The sequence below is a fragment of the Hibiscus syriacus genome, unplaced genomic scaffold, assembly GCF_006381635.1.
Source record: "Hibiscus syriacus cultivar Baekdansim isolate YM2019G1 unplaced genomic scaffold, ASM638163v2 tig00110336_pilon, whole genome shotgun sequence".
NCBI lineage: Eukaryota > Viridiplantae > Streptophyta > Magnoliopsida > Malvales > Malvaceae > Hibiscus > Hibiscus syriacus.
The window spans coordinates 340,640-360,267 of record NW_024062690.1 but is presented as its reverse complement, the minus strand read 5'-3'; the positions used below and the strand labels follow the sequence as shown (position 1 = coordinate 360,267).

Here is a 19,628-nt window from a genome sequence, read left to right as displayed (position 1 = left end):
CCAAATTGTCCTTGTTCTATATTTTTAACAAGTAAAATTCTAAATATTTAAATAAAAATTATTTATATAAAAATTCTATTTGTTGATAATATATTACTTAAGTATTTAAATATATCATGTATTTTTTTAATTTTAATTAATATTAAATTTTACATAATTTATGGTAAAAATATATTAAAAATATATTAATGTTTACATTGTGGTTACGTTGGAGACGACTTTGCTGCCATGCTTGCCTGCCAAGGAGCTTCAAGCTATTGACCGTTCTCCTCACCCTTCTCATCAGAGTCAGTAGCTCTCACCCTCTCCTTAATTCTCAAAGCATTTCCATTTCTTTTTCTTCATATATATATATAAAGATGATCTGCCATGTTTCTTCTGTGGTAGTCTTTTGATATTTGTTCTTATTCTGGTGCTTGGTTGCATATTTTATCACTGTTCAGAATCAGATAGATGTACTTGAATGAATGCATTAACTTACTAACGTAGTACCCAGAAAAGTTTAGATAAATTTAGTTAATATAATCTTTTTGGATCAAATCCTTGTGTTCTAAAATGGTGTTTTTATTTGCAATTGCCATAATTGATGTGGAGAGGCATGCTAGAGATTTCATGAGGCTGCCAAGAAGCTTCAGCTATACTTCCTTGGCTTGCAACGTGAGGTTCAACCAACCAAAGCTGAAAAGCTCATAAATGTAAACCCAACAACTTTTATTGTAGATGATTGCGGTGTATGATTAAGCCACTCCAGAGAAGCCCAATTTGACTTGTTTCTTGTTCTAACAGGAGATTGCAACAGTGGAAGAAGAATTGAAAATGAAGTCTGAGATCATCAAGAATCAGGAGAGACTGATCCAAGGATGTAGAAAGGATTTGAGTGACCAACTGGTTAAACACAATACTGAACTGGAGAGAGTATAACCGAGTAGAATTAAGCATTAATGATATGCTAATCTCTTGGATTATAGTTCGTTTGAGATTGATCCAACCTAGGGTCTAGTTTCACAACCATTTGTGTTATTGTTTGGTAGTGACAGTTGCATTATATATGTTGCTTGTGTAACTGAAGAAAGTACAATTAATACAATCTCTTTATATACTAAATTTAGTCATTTGATTCATACTTACGTAACTTGATTAGTATCCACAACAAATGTTAAAACATAGAGAATTTAATAATAATTCATAGATTAAAACATAAACATCCGGTAAACAATCTATAGTAACAATCCTGAAGCTCTAGTTAAAGAGAATATGTCACAAAACAACTATTAGACTAGATGCCAATTGCCATCTAATTTACCATCATCCATGGTCCATACACATGGCCTTCTTCTCAAGTTGGATGCAAGAGAAGAGGACTATTTCGGGCTTTCCGTCTACTTCTTTGCATAAGTAATCATCTGGTTTTGCTGCATCTTGAAACCTTGTAGTGCCTGCATCGCAACTGTTGATTGCATCTCGTTTGCATACTCCACAAAGGTAATACCTGGTTTTGTTTCCACTATTCTGACATCCTTTAACCAGGGTATTGATTGAAGAGCATTTGCAACATCATCGTGGTTGCATTATGAGGAAGATTTTGAATAAACAGAATGTTATTTGGTGGCGCGGGAGCTTCTGGAACAATTGGTCTAGCACCAAGGTAGGGTAATTGTGATAGCTGTAACATTTTGGAGGAAAAGGATAGAGTAATGAGAAATATAACTAGACCCTCAAACAAATAACCATGTTTTTCATTCGATTGCAACTCAAAAGTATTCAATTTTCAACTGTTAGTGTTGTGCACCATCACGAGTCTCATAGAGTATAATGATATAGAATGGTCAAGTTCACTTAGAATCTGAGATTTCATCAGAGCAAACAAATAGGCCAGAAGTTTTCAACACAGCAAAGCAAAGAAAATTCCCATGTAGTTGAATAAAGATGCTCTTGCAGCAATCAAATTCAGCAGCTTAAAAGTTATAAATTTGGACAAAAACTGAAATATATAACCTTCTAAATAATCCATACTAACGGAATAATAAAAGTTAATTTCAACCAGGGTTCATATAGAGAGAGAAACGTGGTCGATCCATAATAAGACACTATATTCATATCACTTACAGGAGGTGTTGCACCGTAAGCACCCGCATAACCTGGATTCAAACCTGCTGCTGCTTGATTAGGATCAAGTTGCTCTTTCCATTTCTTCCCTTTTACATTGAGACAACATATACAAATCTCAAGAGAAGAACACGAAAGAATAGATAAAAAGGTATGCCACAGTTTAGAATAAGCAACAGGTCAGAGAGAGAGAGAACACGTGCTTAGTACTGAAAGTCTAAAATATAGGCATCATCAGTTTTAATTCTCCAAAACCTTGATGCTTATCAAAGATACACTAAAGTCTAAAATATAAGCATCTAAATACATATTCTGAAAAGATTCAACCATAATATCTCAATGGTCTGCTGTGAAATGCTTGTCGTAACCGATTTCTGGCGGTGAGACGTGTCTCGACTTATTTGGTGAAAACCCGATTTTGTAAAAGAAATGTTTTGGAGTCGTTATTGACCTTTTGAGTTAGGTAGGTCGAACACTCAAAAAATATTATTTTAAAAGAGTTTTTTTAGAAAAACGTCATTTAAAAGATTTACAGATCTACGTGTAACTAGAGATTCATTCTTTTTTAAAATAAAAAAATGGGTTCGGGGATCGATTACGTGTGGGGAAGGATGAGCACCCCCACAACGCCCAAAATTAGTATCCCATCGACTATAAATTGTCTCTAATAGTGGAAATCTACATATTTAAATCACGATTCCATTATTCCGAGTTCAACCATACAATTTTATAGAACAAAAATTCAAAGGAAAAATAAAAAAATATTCTCATATTTCCAATTGAAGAGAAAATACTCCCTAAAATACTTTAGGACAAATATTTCTCTTTCCAACTGAAATAAAAGGAATATAATAATTTTTCCTAAGAATTCAATATTAAAATAATTTTTATTTTACCAAAGAAATAAATTAAACTCATTAATCTGAATTATATTATTAGAAAAGATAAGGGATATTCAATAATTTAAAAATACCGAGAATTGATCCCTAATAAAATTATTTGAATTATCTCGATAAATTTAAAATAGTGAATATTTCATTTTCCCTTCAAAATTAATTAATTTTCAATGCAATCAATTTTTTAGGTTTTTCTAGTGGGATATTTATTTATTTTAAAATATCGGAAAAGGGATATCGAGTTATCTTAAGACTGTCCCTTCTTAATATTTTAAAATACATAAATACTACCCTTAATCCAATTATGTAAACGCTACACCTAAATATGTACATACTAACAACATGCATACACTTAAAGTAAATCTAAATTAACCCTACAAACATGCATAAAATATTAAACGAGGAGCTAAAATGTAAAGAACACAAACAACAAGCTATTTTCATTAAAAAAAAATCATTTCCATCTACTACAAATATAATACAATCATTGGGATCAAAATGAAAATTTCCAAAATCACACATCTAATGTAAAAACAGCGCGAAAATAATCCCAACATGATACTAGACTGAAATGAAACACGAATAAAATTAAGAGACAACATTAATATACTAACAAGGCTCGATTTAGGGATCATAACAAAACAAGTCAAAAATGGAGGGACCTATCACACAATTATTCCCCCAGTAAAACACAGCAGGGTCTAGCCTCACGAAACGCTGCCATTTCACTCGTCCTAGAAACTACGTCGTTTTGGCGCTTCAATATATCAGATATCCTAGGGTAAATTTTAACCTAGCCCTCACTTCTTCATCAGCCAAAACAGACAACAGCCACCGCTCTCCTGTTTTCTCTCAACCTCCCCTTTTTTAACCTTTAAACCCTAAATGCGCCCTAACAGAACCCATGCCCCCCGCCACGTTCACCGCCTAATGGCACCGATGAGGAGCCACAACGTCACTAACCTCGCGTGTAAACAAACTTGAACCCCCAAACTTCAAACCCCCACCACGGAAAACGAAAACCCAAGGCTAAACTAAACCCAAATCCTCACTGCTCAAACTACGTGACCACCGCGAGTTACACCTCTCGTAAAGCCCCGATGAAGAACCAAGATCACAAATAACCCTCTTTTTATATTTCTTAGAAATCTAACCTCACAACCCTAAGCCCCAAACTCTGCCGAGACCTCACAAATCCCTCAAACAAGCACGGATCTAAGGTCAAAAAGAGATTACCTTGGGTGACTCAAGGTGGGATTGACACCAGGCGACGTGGGTAAGTCTCAATCGACAGGGAAGGTAAGGGTTTCATTTTTTTGTTCTCTGGCCACTGATGGGTTTTTCTTGTTCGAATGGTTTTTGGGTTGCCGTTTGTTAATGGTTATTTTTTTTACTCGTTTTTTGTTTGGTTGGTGATGGATGATGACTCTCTGATTCGTAGGCTAGGGTTCTCCCCTACCATTTTTTTTGTTTATCCTTGGTGGTTGCTGATTCATTCCTCCTTGGATTCCTATTTTTTTATTGCCTTTATCCTCCTTTTTCCTTTGGTTTTTGTTCTGCTGATCACCTTTTTTCTTGTTTCTTGTGATTGCTTTTATTTTCTGTTTTTTCCATACCCTTACATCATCGAGAAACAAAAACAAAATCCTGCTAAGTTCGGGCTCGAGTAGTGGTGAGCATGGGCGAGAATGAAGCACTGTCTCGGGCTTCCGAGTGGTCGACAAGCGTGGTCTGATGTGCACTGTCTTGGGTTCTTATGTAAGCTCAAGGTTCAAAATATAGCTGGGAACCGTCGAATCTTGATGACATATCCAAAGACTTTCATGCTGCATCGCTTGAAGGCTTATGACAGGAAATCGTGACGGATCTAGGGTTTCTTGTGTGGACTGCACTACAGGGCTGCTGAGTTCAGGCTTGGTGATGGGATGTTGTAATCTGATTTCTAATTTGGGCCTGTAAAAATAAAATAAAAATGTTTAGTGTATTTTTGATTTTTTTAATTGTTTAATTACTTAGCTATATAGATATATATACTAAAAACTACATAATATCACACTTATACTAATATTAATAATGATAAACTCGAATCAATCTTCGAATAAGACCCCGGACAAATCGAGCATCTACAGCTGCCCCTCTTTGCTCATTGTCGTGTAACGAAAATAGAGGAAAGATTAATAGATGGTCAAATTTGTCCGGTCATGAAATATTCAAAAGTTAAAATCGCTTCACTATAATTTCAGAATAAGTGAGACTTGAAAAATTCTTTAAAATTGGGTTCGCTCCCTATCGCTTTAGGGAACATATAACTTGAAGAATCTTCTGGGGACGAGTTCGTTCCCTCTTTCTTCAATGAGTATAGAACTCGAACATCTTCAACAATCATGCCTGCTCTTTATTCCTTCAGAGAGCATAAGACTCGAACAATCTTCAACAATCGTGTCTGCTCCCTATTTCTTTCAGAGAGCATAAGACTCGAACAATCTTCAACGATCGTGTCTTCTCCCTATTTCTTCAGAGAGTATAAGAACTCGAACACTCTTCTGCAAATGGGTTCACTCCTTCTTTCTTTCAGGGAGTATAGAACTCGAATAATCATCTGCCAACGGGTTCGCTCCCTCTTTCTTTAGGGAGTATAGAACTCGAACACTCTTCTGTAAATGGGTTCACTCCATTTTTCTTTAAGGGAGTATAGAACTCAAAAAATCTTCTGAAAACAGGTTCCCTCCCTCTTTCTTCAGAGAGTATAGAACTCGAATATTCTTCTAAAAATGGGTTCGCTCCCTCTTTCTTCAGGGAGTATAGAATTCGAATAATCTTCAACTAACGAGTTCGCTCCCTCTTTCTTTAGGGAGTATAGAACTCTAACATCTTCTTCTTACGGGTTCACTCCCTCTTTCTTCAGGGAGTATAGAACTCGAACAATCTTCAACTAACGAGTTCGCTCCCTCTTTCTTTAGGAAGTATAGAACTCGAACATATTCTTCTTATGAGTTTGCTCCTTCTTTCTTCATGGAATATAGAACTCGAACGTCTTCTTTTTACGAGATCGCTCCTTTTTTCTTTAAGGAGTATAGAACTCGAACGTCTTTTTCAAAATGGTTCGCTCATTCTTTCTTCAGGGAGTATAGAACTCGAAAATCTTCATTTACTTCACTACTTCTTTATGAAGGCTTCTAGATGATTTGTTTCACTACTCTTTCGTGAAGGCTTAAGTTTGATTTGCTTCGAAGGTCGAACCTTGAATCGGTTAATGACTCCTCACGCACGTTTCCTTTTAATCACTTGATCAACTTCTTTGTACTTGAAAACTTTTTCTTTTTCTCCTACATCTGATGGTATGATGGTTTGCTCCAACACTCTTCTAAGAAGGCTTAAAATGGATTTGCTTCACTACCCTTCGATGAAGACTTAAGATGGTTTGTATCACTACTCTTTGGTGAAGGTTTAAGATTGACTTTGCCCCAATCTCCTGTGTGAAAGTCACTTTAATCGATTAAGTCCTCTCTTTATACACGAAAATCTTTGTTTTTCTTCTATATATGATGGTCTTTACTTCAAAGTAATGCTTCTTCTGTGGATTAGGCCTCTCTATTCTTCAAGGTATGCCTCTCTAAATGTGATTCCTTGCGTTTGAGGTTTGAAATATTCCTTTCAATCATCAAGATTTTAACATCCTACATCTTCTCTTTTTACTAGAAGATCTGTCAAAATCATGTGTTTATGCATGAAACATAGATGCAATTAAATGGATCAGTGTAATGCATTTTCTTTTATACAAATGATGTTCTCATGAATGTATAAATGTTGACTCAATCTTCAATTGACTTCAAAGTGGCGAACTCAGTTTTCTTCTACTTGATCACTTCTTCCCAAAGTCTACTAAGATATCCATGGAGCAACTCATGATTTCCAACTTGCATTTTTGAAGATCCATCTAATCTTCTTGTGTCTTCTTGTCGTCTTTGTTTTCTATCATCATTTTGGAGAAAACATTTCCTCTCTCAACTTCTTGTTATGGTCAGAAATATGACTATGTTGCCCCATTTTCAAAGACTATATCAAACTCTGTAAAGATCAAAGGGAGATCTGCATCTATTCTGATTTGACTCTTGAAATACATCATAAGGAAGATCTATCCCATTTTTTCATGTCACCGCATTTAATCAAACATCAAATAAGGCTTGCTTATACCATATCATGTCGAGAGGTTTGACAACAACCCAACATTCAACCTTAGTCGGTTCCACTAATTTCTTGCTATTTAAAATTCTCTCGCCCTTTTCGTGGAAAGAAATCTTCATCATTTCTCCTTCTTAATCTTGGGGTTGTAGAATATAATCTTCATCTTGGGTAATGCAATCATTGGTTCTTCACCATATTTACTGGTTCGTAAAACATTTGACAACACATTCATCTTTTCCTGTGGATTCTGCCCATATCTTTCAACTAGATAAGCTCTTTGCATAGCCTTTAGAGTATTGTATGGTATTACAAGGATACCAAAACACAGTGGAAATCACAAGAGTCATGCAACTAATGATTGACAAAATGATCATATACAGTAAACCCCACCATCATTGTTTCTCCATTTTCACTCTTCATACATTCATGTCCCGTCGAAACTATTTGTTCAATTTAATGATCGTTCCACAGGTCTTCATAGGCTTCCAAAGATACCCCACATTAACACCTCTAGCTGAAACAAGCCTTCACTAGTGTCGCAACATCATCTTATACTGGAATGGGCCTTCAAAATGCCCCAACACCTCAAATTGTAAGGCTCATTCTCAAGGTCTTATTGGTATGTATCTTGTCATCTCAACATGATGTGGGTTCAGTCGTGCCCCGATATTTTCTTATATTGGTACGGGCCTTCAAAATGCCCCATCACCTCAATTTGTAAGGCTCATTCTTCATGCCTCCTTGGTCTGAATATTGTCATCTCAACATGATGTGGATTCAGTCGTGCCCCAAAGTGGGTACTCATGGATCTCTTCGTACCCAAAATATCCTAACTTGGATGTTCTCATTCTGATGTCACTATACACAAGTATAGTCGAATGTCTTGAGGGATTCTCTTCACTTTGTTATGAATAATTAAGAAGTGATCAATTCTTCTAACAAAATGTCTTACAAGCCGTAATATGTGCCCCTTCTGAATAAATGGGGTCATCTTCTTCATGATGGGTTATCGACAACATCATAAAGAAATATTACAAGTTCTTATTCTTCATCCATTATGATCTCTTCGACCATCTTCTTCAAGATCGCAGAATGCTTCATGTTCTGGCACCGCTTATTATGTTTCTCCAATAGAAGCATAATGAGCCTCACCAGCTTCAAGGACCTTTCACATATGAAATTATCCTGTTTGAAAATGTTCTCTCTCTTTCTCTTATTTTAGGGATCAAAGAATGAAAGAATTTTATAAAACATTACCCCTTAATTCATGTTCACAATCGAAACAAATCATAGACATGAGTTCACAGAATATCCAAAGAATCAATAGTTCTTTAATGTTTTCAGGGTTATAGCTCTTTGACAAGCGTCAAAATTGAGGGGTTGGTTTCAGGTTGGCTTCCTATTTTCTAAGGTTTCAACCACCAAAATATCATTTTCTTCTCGGTCATCGTGAATATCGTAGCATGCCTTTCTTTCTTGGCTTGATATTTTAATCGGATGTGGACCAAATGACGCAACTAGCATAATTCATTACTAGAATTCCTAGAACACTTCCATTTCAGTTATCTGAAATCTTCCATTTGTTCAAGCTTCGTAGACTCCTCTAACCAGCGCAGTGCAAAAATATCGATCTAAAAATGAAATTTCTGAGTGCTCGTGTGAAATCGACTATAACAGGTGTTCCTTAACTCCCTTAGTCCATTTTTACCGAAACTCCTTATTTATAAAATTGATTTAATTTGCCATTGTCTGGCTAGCTGAAATCAACTTTATTGTAATTTGCCTTTTATCGGGCTAGCTAAAGGGTTCATCTCATCACAAAGTCTTTCACTTGACAATCACAGTGGAGCATACACCGAATTTCCAAGTACCTAATCAAGGTCATGGTTTGAATATAATCTATTCATAAAGCCATGACTTTCAAGTTTTCTCTATAACCAATTGCCTTAGCAGAATAGCTCATCTTTATTGTATACATATAATATTATAATCTGGGTATACGAATCCAATTTCTTAAGCTTGTCAAGAAGAACATGTCATAGTCTAGGTATTGTTGAAAGTTAGAAAATCTCATCGTTAGAGTTAAATTTCCAAGCAACTGGCCTAAATTAGATTCACCTACTCGACTATTACATCCGTGAAGATCATAATCATCATTGAACTTTCATCAATAAAAGTGTGGTCTATTTAGTTTTGTAACATCATACACAAAAGATGCCCCATGTTGTCCGCTCCTATGCATACCTGAATACCAAGCCTATGGTCCATTCCTTTATGATAGAAGAAGGTTATATCGATTCCTGCAAAAAGGTATGGTGTTCGATTGCATCTTCTAGGGATAAGGTCAAGGTCTGTGTTTTATCAGGTTTTAACCTTGTCATTTTGTCAAAGATTTACAACTCATCATTATTAAAGAGCTTTTAATTCAGTTGATATTCAAAGAATTTCAAGTCATAAATCCGATTCAATGTTCACCATCCTTAAAGTAACATGAATTCATTTAAACATCATTACAAAAAATTGATAAGAAAGTCCAAAAAAACATGTTCAAACAAGATGTTGCAAATGACAAAAAGTTTCATGATGAACAAAATGATTTTTGCGCAATCAGGATGCCCATTATTCTTCTGATGCAGTGGTGTTTGATTCGATCGGGTGCAACATATTTGGCTCTGGTGCCCCACTCGAGCTTGTCATCCATTGTTCCACCAATTCTTGTGTCAACGTCCCATTTTCATCAAGCCTCTCTATCTCCTTGAACAACATCCTATAATTCTTCGTAGCATGCCCCAACGCCCCAAACTGGAAATCACATACACTATCTGGATCGTAATTGTGGGCAGAAGGGTTTGGTGGTAATTTTATTGGCTTCGGTTTGAGGTGTTGACATTTAATCAAATGTGGGTATAAATCTGAGATAGGAATTTGGAACACCTTCAAAGTATTTTTTTTATCCTGGGACTTTCTTTGGATGACTCGAGTAACCAACTGCCACTTTTCTTTTACGGTTGTAAGAGCTCTGAATGTGACATTCATTCACCTCATCAACTCTTTCTGCTTGATTACTCGGGCTTTTGGAAGTGACTTTCAAGTTTTCTTTGCGGATTGCATCTTTAATCGATTCTCCAGCCACCATAAGATCCTTGAAGCCATTCATCGAATTTCCCAACATTAACTCAAAAAAAGGAGCTGAGAGAGAATCATGAAACATACATGATATTTCTTCTTTTAGCAAAGGAGGCTGAACTTGTGTCACCACTCCTCTCCATCTTAGGGCATATTCTTTAAAGCTCTCAGTAGCTCCCATCATTTTCCTCTAAAGGTCATGAAGTTTTGGGGCTAAGCCTTTAACATATCGATATTTCCCAAGAAAAGCATCAGCTAGGTTGAGACACATCATGATCTGTTCTCTGTTCAAATGATTATATCATACTACAGCTGGACCAGCAAGACTATCATGGAATAAATGAATCAGCAAATTATCATCTTTTAAGTACCCTTCCATCTTTCTACAAAACATTTTCAGATGAGTTAAGGGACAACTAGTGCCATCATATATCTCAAAATTAGGCACCCTAAATTCATGTGGGATGACCAAATCAGGGACCAAACTGAGTTCCCTAGCTTCTAACTCATTGTGAGAGGCATTAACGACCTTCATATCTTTAATGGCTTCATTCAACCACTTGAACTCGTCTTCAAATTGCTCAAAATTGACAAGGCTCATCCCTAGGTCTGAGTTAGATGCTCCAATGCAAATTATCACTCTTGATGTACCAGTCTGATGAGATAAATTTCCTTTATCATTCATTTTCTCTTTACCAACAGCCTGCGGTACCAACACCTGGATCATTTGATTCGATGCGCCTTGCAGAGAACCCGATGCTTGATTCCTCGTATCTTGTTGTAACCCGACCAACTGTTCTTTCAACTGACCTTGTGATTTCTCATTAGATTGCTCCATTGCTTCTATTTGTTTGTTCATGATGATGAGGAAGTAATATGAATAAATAATCTTGTTATTACTGTCATATATTCTTTCATAAGTTATTTCCATATTTTCATTATTAATGCATATCAAATGTTTAAATAAATACATACAATGCAAATGCTAAATACAAATGCAAAAGGTGTTAATTCCAAAAGTGACCACCATAGAACAACCTTCAATTAGACAACAAGATTTCATTACACCATATAGCCAAAATACAATTATGATTCTTCATCTCTTCATTTCCTTGAGTTGTACTCTTCATGGAATCTGGCATTGCACCTCTAAAATTGTCGGCGTATTTTATCACCTTTGATGATGTCTGACGTCCTTAAATTGAATCTTGGGATCTCCATCTTCGCTTTCAGTGCAAAGTGGTTTTCACGTCTTTGTGAAGGGTCTTCTCGTCCTTGGAATTACTGCATCTATCTCCTGAGGGAACATCTTCGGCCTTCGCTCTTTTGAAAGAAATCTTCAATCAACTTCAAACTTCATTCATTGGATATTTTCTTCATGGATCTGTCTTCGATCAGTTTCATATTTCTTCAATCATCAGATGTCCTTCTTCATGAATCGTTGAGTATATGGTTAAGAATTTCTTGCCTCATTATGACCAACCTTCTTATTAGTCAATCACTTGCGAATTAACACCTTTGAATGACATGAAGATGCACATGCAATAAATCCAAAATAAAATAGACATAAAATAAAAAAAATGGGTTAGTACTCATAAGATAAACAACAAAATAGTAAGTACCGTAAACATCAATAAAACCTACCCTCACATGCTGACTACCCAATCATGCTTAGTAGATCCTACCCAACATGATATCTACCCCCATGCTTCTGTTATTTGCAACAACAAAAATCCTAACCGCACGATATCTAATTCGTATGCTTGTTCAAAAAAATAAACCTAACCGTATGATTTCTAGTTCGCATGCATTTATTCGAAAAGAAAAAATATATTCTCCGAATTTAAAGCAAAAAGAAAAGGTTCAGAAACATTCCTCATTTGCGTATACTTTAGTTTGGGTACCTACTGACGGACAGAGGTTCGATATGTCTACCCCTAGGGTGACCGTTCTACGGTTCACTATATGCATGGTTTCGGCTTTATGAGAAAAAGATACTCGAATTGTCCTTGTCGGTGCCCCCTTGGGCGAGCCAGACCCTCAATCCTCACCCATTATAGGCTTAAGAGGATCGAGTTCAATTCGAGGGGGCACATTTCCCTATGCCTGACACGAAGAATAAATCCTCATAAATACATAGGATGTATGAACCCCAAAAGTTACAATCTAGGTCTGACAAGGAGAATAAATTCTCACGAAGTCGTCGCTTTCACTCCCACTTAAAAGTAAGATCTCGGGCTTAGAGCTTATGTTATGCAATGCAAGTGTCGTATGTGAGGAGAAATTCTCAAACCTTTGAAAAACAATTGCACAAAAATGAACTAAAGTGAATCCCAAACTTTAATATCTGAAAATCAATCAAATGCACACATTAGTATACAAAAATATAAAATAATGATTGAAAGGAATCAAAGGAATCATAAATTAAATAAAACCAAATTCTCAATTTCTAACTATAGAGACAATATATAATCGATTTAAGGCTTGACCCTTTAGGTCCCCAGCGGAGTCGCCAAGCTGTCGTAACCGATTTCTGGCGGTGCGACGTGTCTCGACTTATTTGGTGAAAACCCGATTTTGTAAAAAAAATGTTTCGAAGTCGCCATCGACCTTTTGAGTTAGGTAGGTCGAACACCCAAAAATGTTCTTTTAAAAGAGTTCTTTTAGAAAAATGTCATTTAAAAGATTTATAGATCTACGTGTAACTAGAGATTCATTCTTTTTTGAAATAAAAAAATGGGTTCGGGGATCGATTACGTGTGGGGAAGGATGAGCACCCCCACAACGTCCAAAATTGGTACCCCATCGATTATAAATTATCTCTAATAGTGGAAATCTAAGAATTCGAATACATATTTAAATCACGATTCCATTATTTCTAGTTCAACCATACAATTTTATAGAACAAAAATTCAAAGGAAAAATAAAAAAATATTCCCATATTTCCAATTGAAGAGAAAATACTCCCTAAAATACTTTAGGACGAATATTTCTCTTTCCAACTGAAATAAAAGGAATATAATAATTTTTCCTAAGAATTCAATATTAAAATAATTTTTATTCTACCAAAGAAATAAATTTTCATTAATCCGAATTATATTATTAGAAAAGATAAGGGATATTCAATAATTTAAAAATACCAAGACTTGATCCCTAATAAAATTAGCGAATTATCTCGATAAGTTTAAAATAGTGAATATTTCCTTTTCCCTTCAAAATTAATTAATTTTCAATGCAATCAATTTTTTAGGTTTTTCTAGTTGGATATTTATTTATTTTAAAATATCGAAAAAGCGATATCTAGTTGTCTGAAGACTGCCCCTTCTTAATATTTTAAAATACATAAATACTATCTTTAATCCAATTATGTAAACACTACACCTAAATATGTACATACTAACAACATTCATACACTTAAAGTAAATATAAATTAACCCTACAAACATGCATGAAATATTAAACGAGGAGTTAAAATGTAAAGAACACAAACACAAAGCTATTTTCATAAAAATTTCATTTCCATCTATTACAAATATAATACAATCATTGGGATCAAAATGAAAATTTCTGAAATCACACATCTAATGTAAAAACAGCGCGAAAATAATCCCAACATGATTCTGGACTGAAATGAAACACGGATAAAATTAAGAGACAACATTAATATACCTGTAAGGCTCGATTTAGGGATCATAACAAAATAAGTTGAAAATGGAGGGACCTATAACATAATTACTCCTCCAGCAAAACACGGCAGGGTCTAGCCTCACGAAACGTTGCCGTTTCACCCGTCCCAGAAACTACGACGTTTTGGCGCTTCAATATATAAGATATCCTAGGTTAAATTTTAACCTAGCCCTCACTTCTTCATCAGCCAAAACAGACAACACCCGCCGCTCTCCTGTTTTCTCTCAACCTCCCATTATTCAACCTTCAAACCCTAAATACACCTAACAGAACCCATGGCCCCCCGCCACGTTCGCCGCCTAATGGCTCCGATGAGGAGCCACAACGTCACTAACCTCGCCTATAAACAAACTTCAACCCCCAAACTTCAAACCCCCACCACGAAAACCGAAAACCCAAGGCTAAACTAAACCCAAATCCTCACTGCTCAAACCACGCGACCACCGCGAGTTACACCTCTCGCAAATCCCCGATGAGGAACCAAGATAATAAATAACCCTCTTTTTGTGTTTCTTAGAAATCTAACCTCATAACCCTAACCCCCAAACTCCGCTGAGACCTCACAAATCCCTCAAACAAACACAGATCTAAGTTCAAAAAGAGATTACCTTGGGTGACTCAAGGTGTGATTGACACCGGACGACGTGGGTAAGCCTCAACTGACAGGGAAGGCAAGGGTTTCGTTTTTTGTTCTCTGGCCATTGATGGGTTTTTTCTTGTTCGAATGGTTTTTGGGTTACCGTTTGCTAATGGTTATTTTTTTACTCGTTTTTTTGTTGGTGATGGATGATGGCTCTCTGATTCGTAGGCTAGGGTTCTCCCCTACTATTTTTTTGTTTATCCTTGGTGGTTGTTGATTCATTCCTCCTTGGATTCCTATTTTTTTATTGCCTTTATCCTCTTTTCTTCCTTTATTTTTCGTTCTGCTGATCACCCTTTTTCTTGTTTCTTGTTATTGCTTTTATTTTCTATTTTTCCATACCCTTACATCCTAGAGAAACAAAAACAAAATCCTGCTGAGTACGAGATCGAGTAGCGGTGAGCATGGAGCACTGTCTCGGGCTTCCGGGTGGTCGACAAGCGTGGTCTGATGCGCACTGTCTCGGGTTCCTGTGCAAGCTCGGGGTTCACAAGATAGCTGGGAACCGTTTGATCTTGATGACAAATCCAATGACCTTCATACTGCGGCGCTTGGAGGCTGATGACAGAAAACCCTGACGGGCCTAGGGTTTCTTTTGTGGGATGCACTATCGGGCTACTGAGTTCGGGCTTGGTGATGGGCTGTTGTAATCTGATTTCTAATTTGGGCCTTTAAAAATCAAATAAAAATGTTTAGCGTATTTTTGATTTTTTTTAATTGTTTAATTACTTAGCTATATATATATATATATATATACCAAAAACTACATAATATCACACTTATACTAATATTAATAATAATAAACTCGAATCAATCTTCGAAAAAGACCCTGGACAAATCTAGCATCTACAATGCTCTAACAAGGATTTTAATAAATTCAAGCTTCGAGATCAAAGCAATAGTAGAGGAAAGAACTTATTACCAACAACAAAAATAGTAGCGATACTGATCGAACCAAACCATATACAACAAGAAAAAGTTACTTAACTTTTAACATTTTCAACTGAATATAAGGGGCAATGCAGAACATACCCTTTTCTTCATGCCTCTTTCGCTTCTCTCGGGGTACAAAGGTGCCGTCTTCTTTTGCTACTATATCTGATTTAGTCTTCGCATATTGTATTCTCTGCAAACATTTAAACATTGCTTTTGTTAGTTAGTAATATTAGTAGCAAATACTATGTCCCTTATGCAGATAGAGAACATGGTTGATATTAAAAGCGGAGCTTGGAAACTTGTTGCAGTCTCCATCAATGACAGAAACAAGGAACCAATTGCAAAAATACATATACCATCTCCTTGTCATAAAAAGGGAAAGCCCTGCATTCGCCTAAGAGCATTGGTAGCAGAGCTAATATCCTCGAAAATAACCCAAGCTTGACCTTTGTGTTTCAGCGTCTTCAATGCTAACACATCTAGTATGTAACACCCTCAGACCCGTACCCGACCCGATTACGAGTCTGAGGTGTCACATTGACTTTTCAAATTTTGACTCTTGACCAAAATTCAAAGAAAATTTAAAACTTCCATTAAAAGCGATTTATCTACATAAATTGATCAAAATAACCAAAATCTATCAGAGCATATTCAACTCAATCACTTAGTACATGCCAACTGTATTCAAATTAACCAAAACACATTTAAATCATCTATTTTCTGATCTGAAATTTTGTAAGGGAGATACTGACATGTCTTGCTCTTCTTCGCTTTTCTTCTTGCTTCTGTAACCTACGTGTGAAACAATCACACGCTAAGTCTATGACTTAGTGAGGCAACTAAACATATAATGCAAACTTTAACTAATAATTATACATAAACAATTACTACTATCATTCACTTCATACACTTTTACAGTTAACAAATACATATATCCACATATGTCATTATTATTCATATCTCTTATCTCAAGTTCCGATGATCTCTTATATTTATATCATTTATCTTGTAAACTTGTTACTATATCATCATGTAAATCAATTATAATCATTCACAGATACTTTAACATGTACTCATATATGTCCTATCATAAAACACATACACAGAAGTAACTATATCACCATCTTCATGCTTATCAATATCATTGATTCTGTAATTACCATTTTTACAATCATATATCACACATAACATTTCACAAGGAAACAAACATATCATCATATCAAGTTTATTAATATTACATTTTATTAGCCCATGTACACATATGATAACTATAGATATGTGAGTCTATAGAGGTTGTGCACAAATGCTGTCACCACAACTCATATAAATGCACTGAAGTGCCGCGTAGAAATGCACCGTAGTGCCACGTAGAATTGCACCGAAGTGCCATATAAAATGTCCCTAAGGACCACGTAGAAAATTCCTTAAGAATCATATACATATACAAAAGATCAAGTATGTGTCTCAAAAGACATCACACATGTTCCAAGGAATACATATATGTCTCGAAGGACCACGTAGACCCTCGACTCTTGACATGCCAACTATACCCCTAGCTCTCATGACACATAACATGAGCATTATTATCTATGTCATTTCATATTCACACATTCATAACACTTATCTCTTATCGCATGCCTGATCTCTTATAATCATGTTATCACATAGCTCATGTCATTTCTTGTGAAATCATACATATCATGTAAGACATATCAAACATGTACACACAAATCACTTCCATATAATTCACATGATTTATTATCCCGTAGATCATATCACATTTTCATACAATTTCACAAATCATTGTCATATATGGATATCACATTTGTACTTAATAACATAGATAATGTTATATAGCACTAAAATCCCACAGTTCCTATTTCGTAGCTTATATATATTGTTCTTATATCTTTTTATAGACCTATAAACACCTAGATCATAATTCCTAATTTATTGTACATAATCATATCATCATTTATATTCATAACCCCTAGCTCATATTTTGTTTTCTTATGCTTACATAGATCCTATAACATATATTGTAGCATACTAACATATATCACTTATATAAATGCATTTATATACAAATTTCTTATATTCTCTAAATTCAAGTTTACATTACTCTTATAACCTTTTCCTATGACTTCATAGATCTTTACCATGTAATTTCTATATTATAGCTCATCTAAGCACATTAATCTTTCTCATACAGCTTATCTCTCATATGATTATCGTTATTTATGTACAGATCTCCTAATTGATATTTTATTTTCATATTTTCCTATAAATCAATGCTAGTTAGTTTATCTCACTTTTCATTTAATACTCTAAGTAAATTATAATAGTTTCCATAAACTTGACTCATGTAATTTATGTTTTGCTATTATATCTTCATCTAAACATATATTTACATGTTCATGATCACTTAACTTATTTCCTTTCTATGGTTATCACATACAACATTTACTATTATACATGATTCGTGACCTTATAACTTATTTCACATATTCATATAGCTCATAAGGTTCACATATAGTTACCTATTTCGTTTCCAAATAACCCATATCATATAAATTCACACCTCATAACATATAATATGAACAAAGCATATACACATAATACAAACTTAATCATGCTTCCATTCATGCAAAATATAAAATATTGGAAACAAACTTATCACAATTCTAATTTCCATATAATAATATACACAATCTAATAATATGCACTCACATTGGCCTCACTAAGTTTCAATCCACTTTTATGATTTCCTTTCTTTCGATCGAATCTTAACTTGAGGATCGTTCCGGACCTTATTCGTGTTCGATATCTACATAATCATACATTGATACATATCAGTATCCCATTGATATACTCTAATCCATCATTTCTTAGACCAAAAGAAATGTCTATTTCAATTTCCCTTGAAGTGCATCGATGCATTCTACAGTGTATCGATGCATCCCTTAACATGTGCATCGATGCACTCCTTATGCTTCGATACATTAATTGCATTCGATGTTTCCATTTTTAAGGGGTGCATCGATGCACTTCCTATGCATCGATACACACTGAACAATTTCTGAAAATTTACCCTTGATGCATCGGTGCACATTGAATGTGCATCGATGCACATATCCCATAATTAATTTTTAAGCCCGAAAATCCACTCAAATCATTTATCTTTCATCCCCTTTCATGTTCTTAATTCATATACATATGCTTAAACCAATTTATATCCATATAAGCCATCTTTAACTTCAAAATCTTATCATCCTTATGAAATTCAATAATCATACTCAATTTCTAACATGTTACAAATCCAATTTTATTACTTCATATCTCTTAATTAGATTGATGACAAGTCAAATTTAACTTCCAATTCAAGTTATGAACTCTATTTCAATATTTCTTCTAAGAACATCAAATCTTTAATCCCTCCTAACTCCATCATACTTTGATTTTAAGATAATTTAAGCTTTCCATAAGCTTAGTTATCATCTAATAATAACAAACCAATCTTAAATTTAACCAAAAACCTAATAATCAGAAAACTCACCTTTGGCTCTTGGTTTTCACGCGTGAAGGAAGAAGAAAGATGAAGAGAACTCTAGAACTTCTTTTCCCTCTTCTCACGTGGTTTCCTTATAAGGGAAAATAAAAAATCTTTCATGTCAAATGACCATTTTGCCCTTTACTTAATCTAATAATTACTAACAACTTTTATGATTTATTTCCAAATAAATCATTGAACTAATCCATTGTTCTACTCTAGTCACCAAATTCTAAAACTTTACAATTTGATCACTAACTCGGTATTGAGGATGTTACATAGTATCTTTCCGAATTGTGAGAACACAGCGTGCAATGACTTCTTCAACTCTGCAATTATCACTAAAGAAAAAAAAAGAAATCAAGGAAAACAAAAGGATGTAAGCGTTTTTTTAAGGGGGATTTGGGGAGTTGAAATACGTACGGATCATAACCGAACCACTGTTCCTAGTAGGAATTTGGCCCAGAGTTTCATCCATTGAAATTAAAAGTTTAGTAAGACT

General features: G+C 35.0%; 2 pseudogenes; one reads left to right on the top strand and one right to left on the bottom strand.

The window, feature by feature from the left end:
• The first annotated feature begins 187 nt into the window (after window positions 1–187).
• On the top strand, window positions 188–952 carry LOC120120283 (annotated as a pseudogene).
• A 210-nt stretch (window positions 953–1,162) lies between these two features.
• LOC120120282 lies at window positions 1,163–19,604 on the bottom strand (annotated as a pseudogene).
• Between the last annotated feature and the right edge of the window lie 24 nt (window positions 19,605–19,628).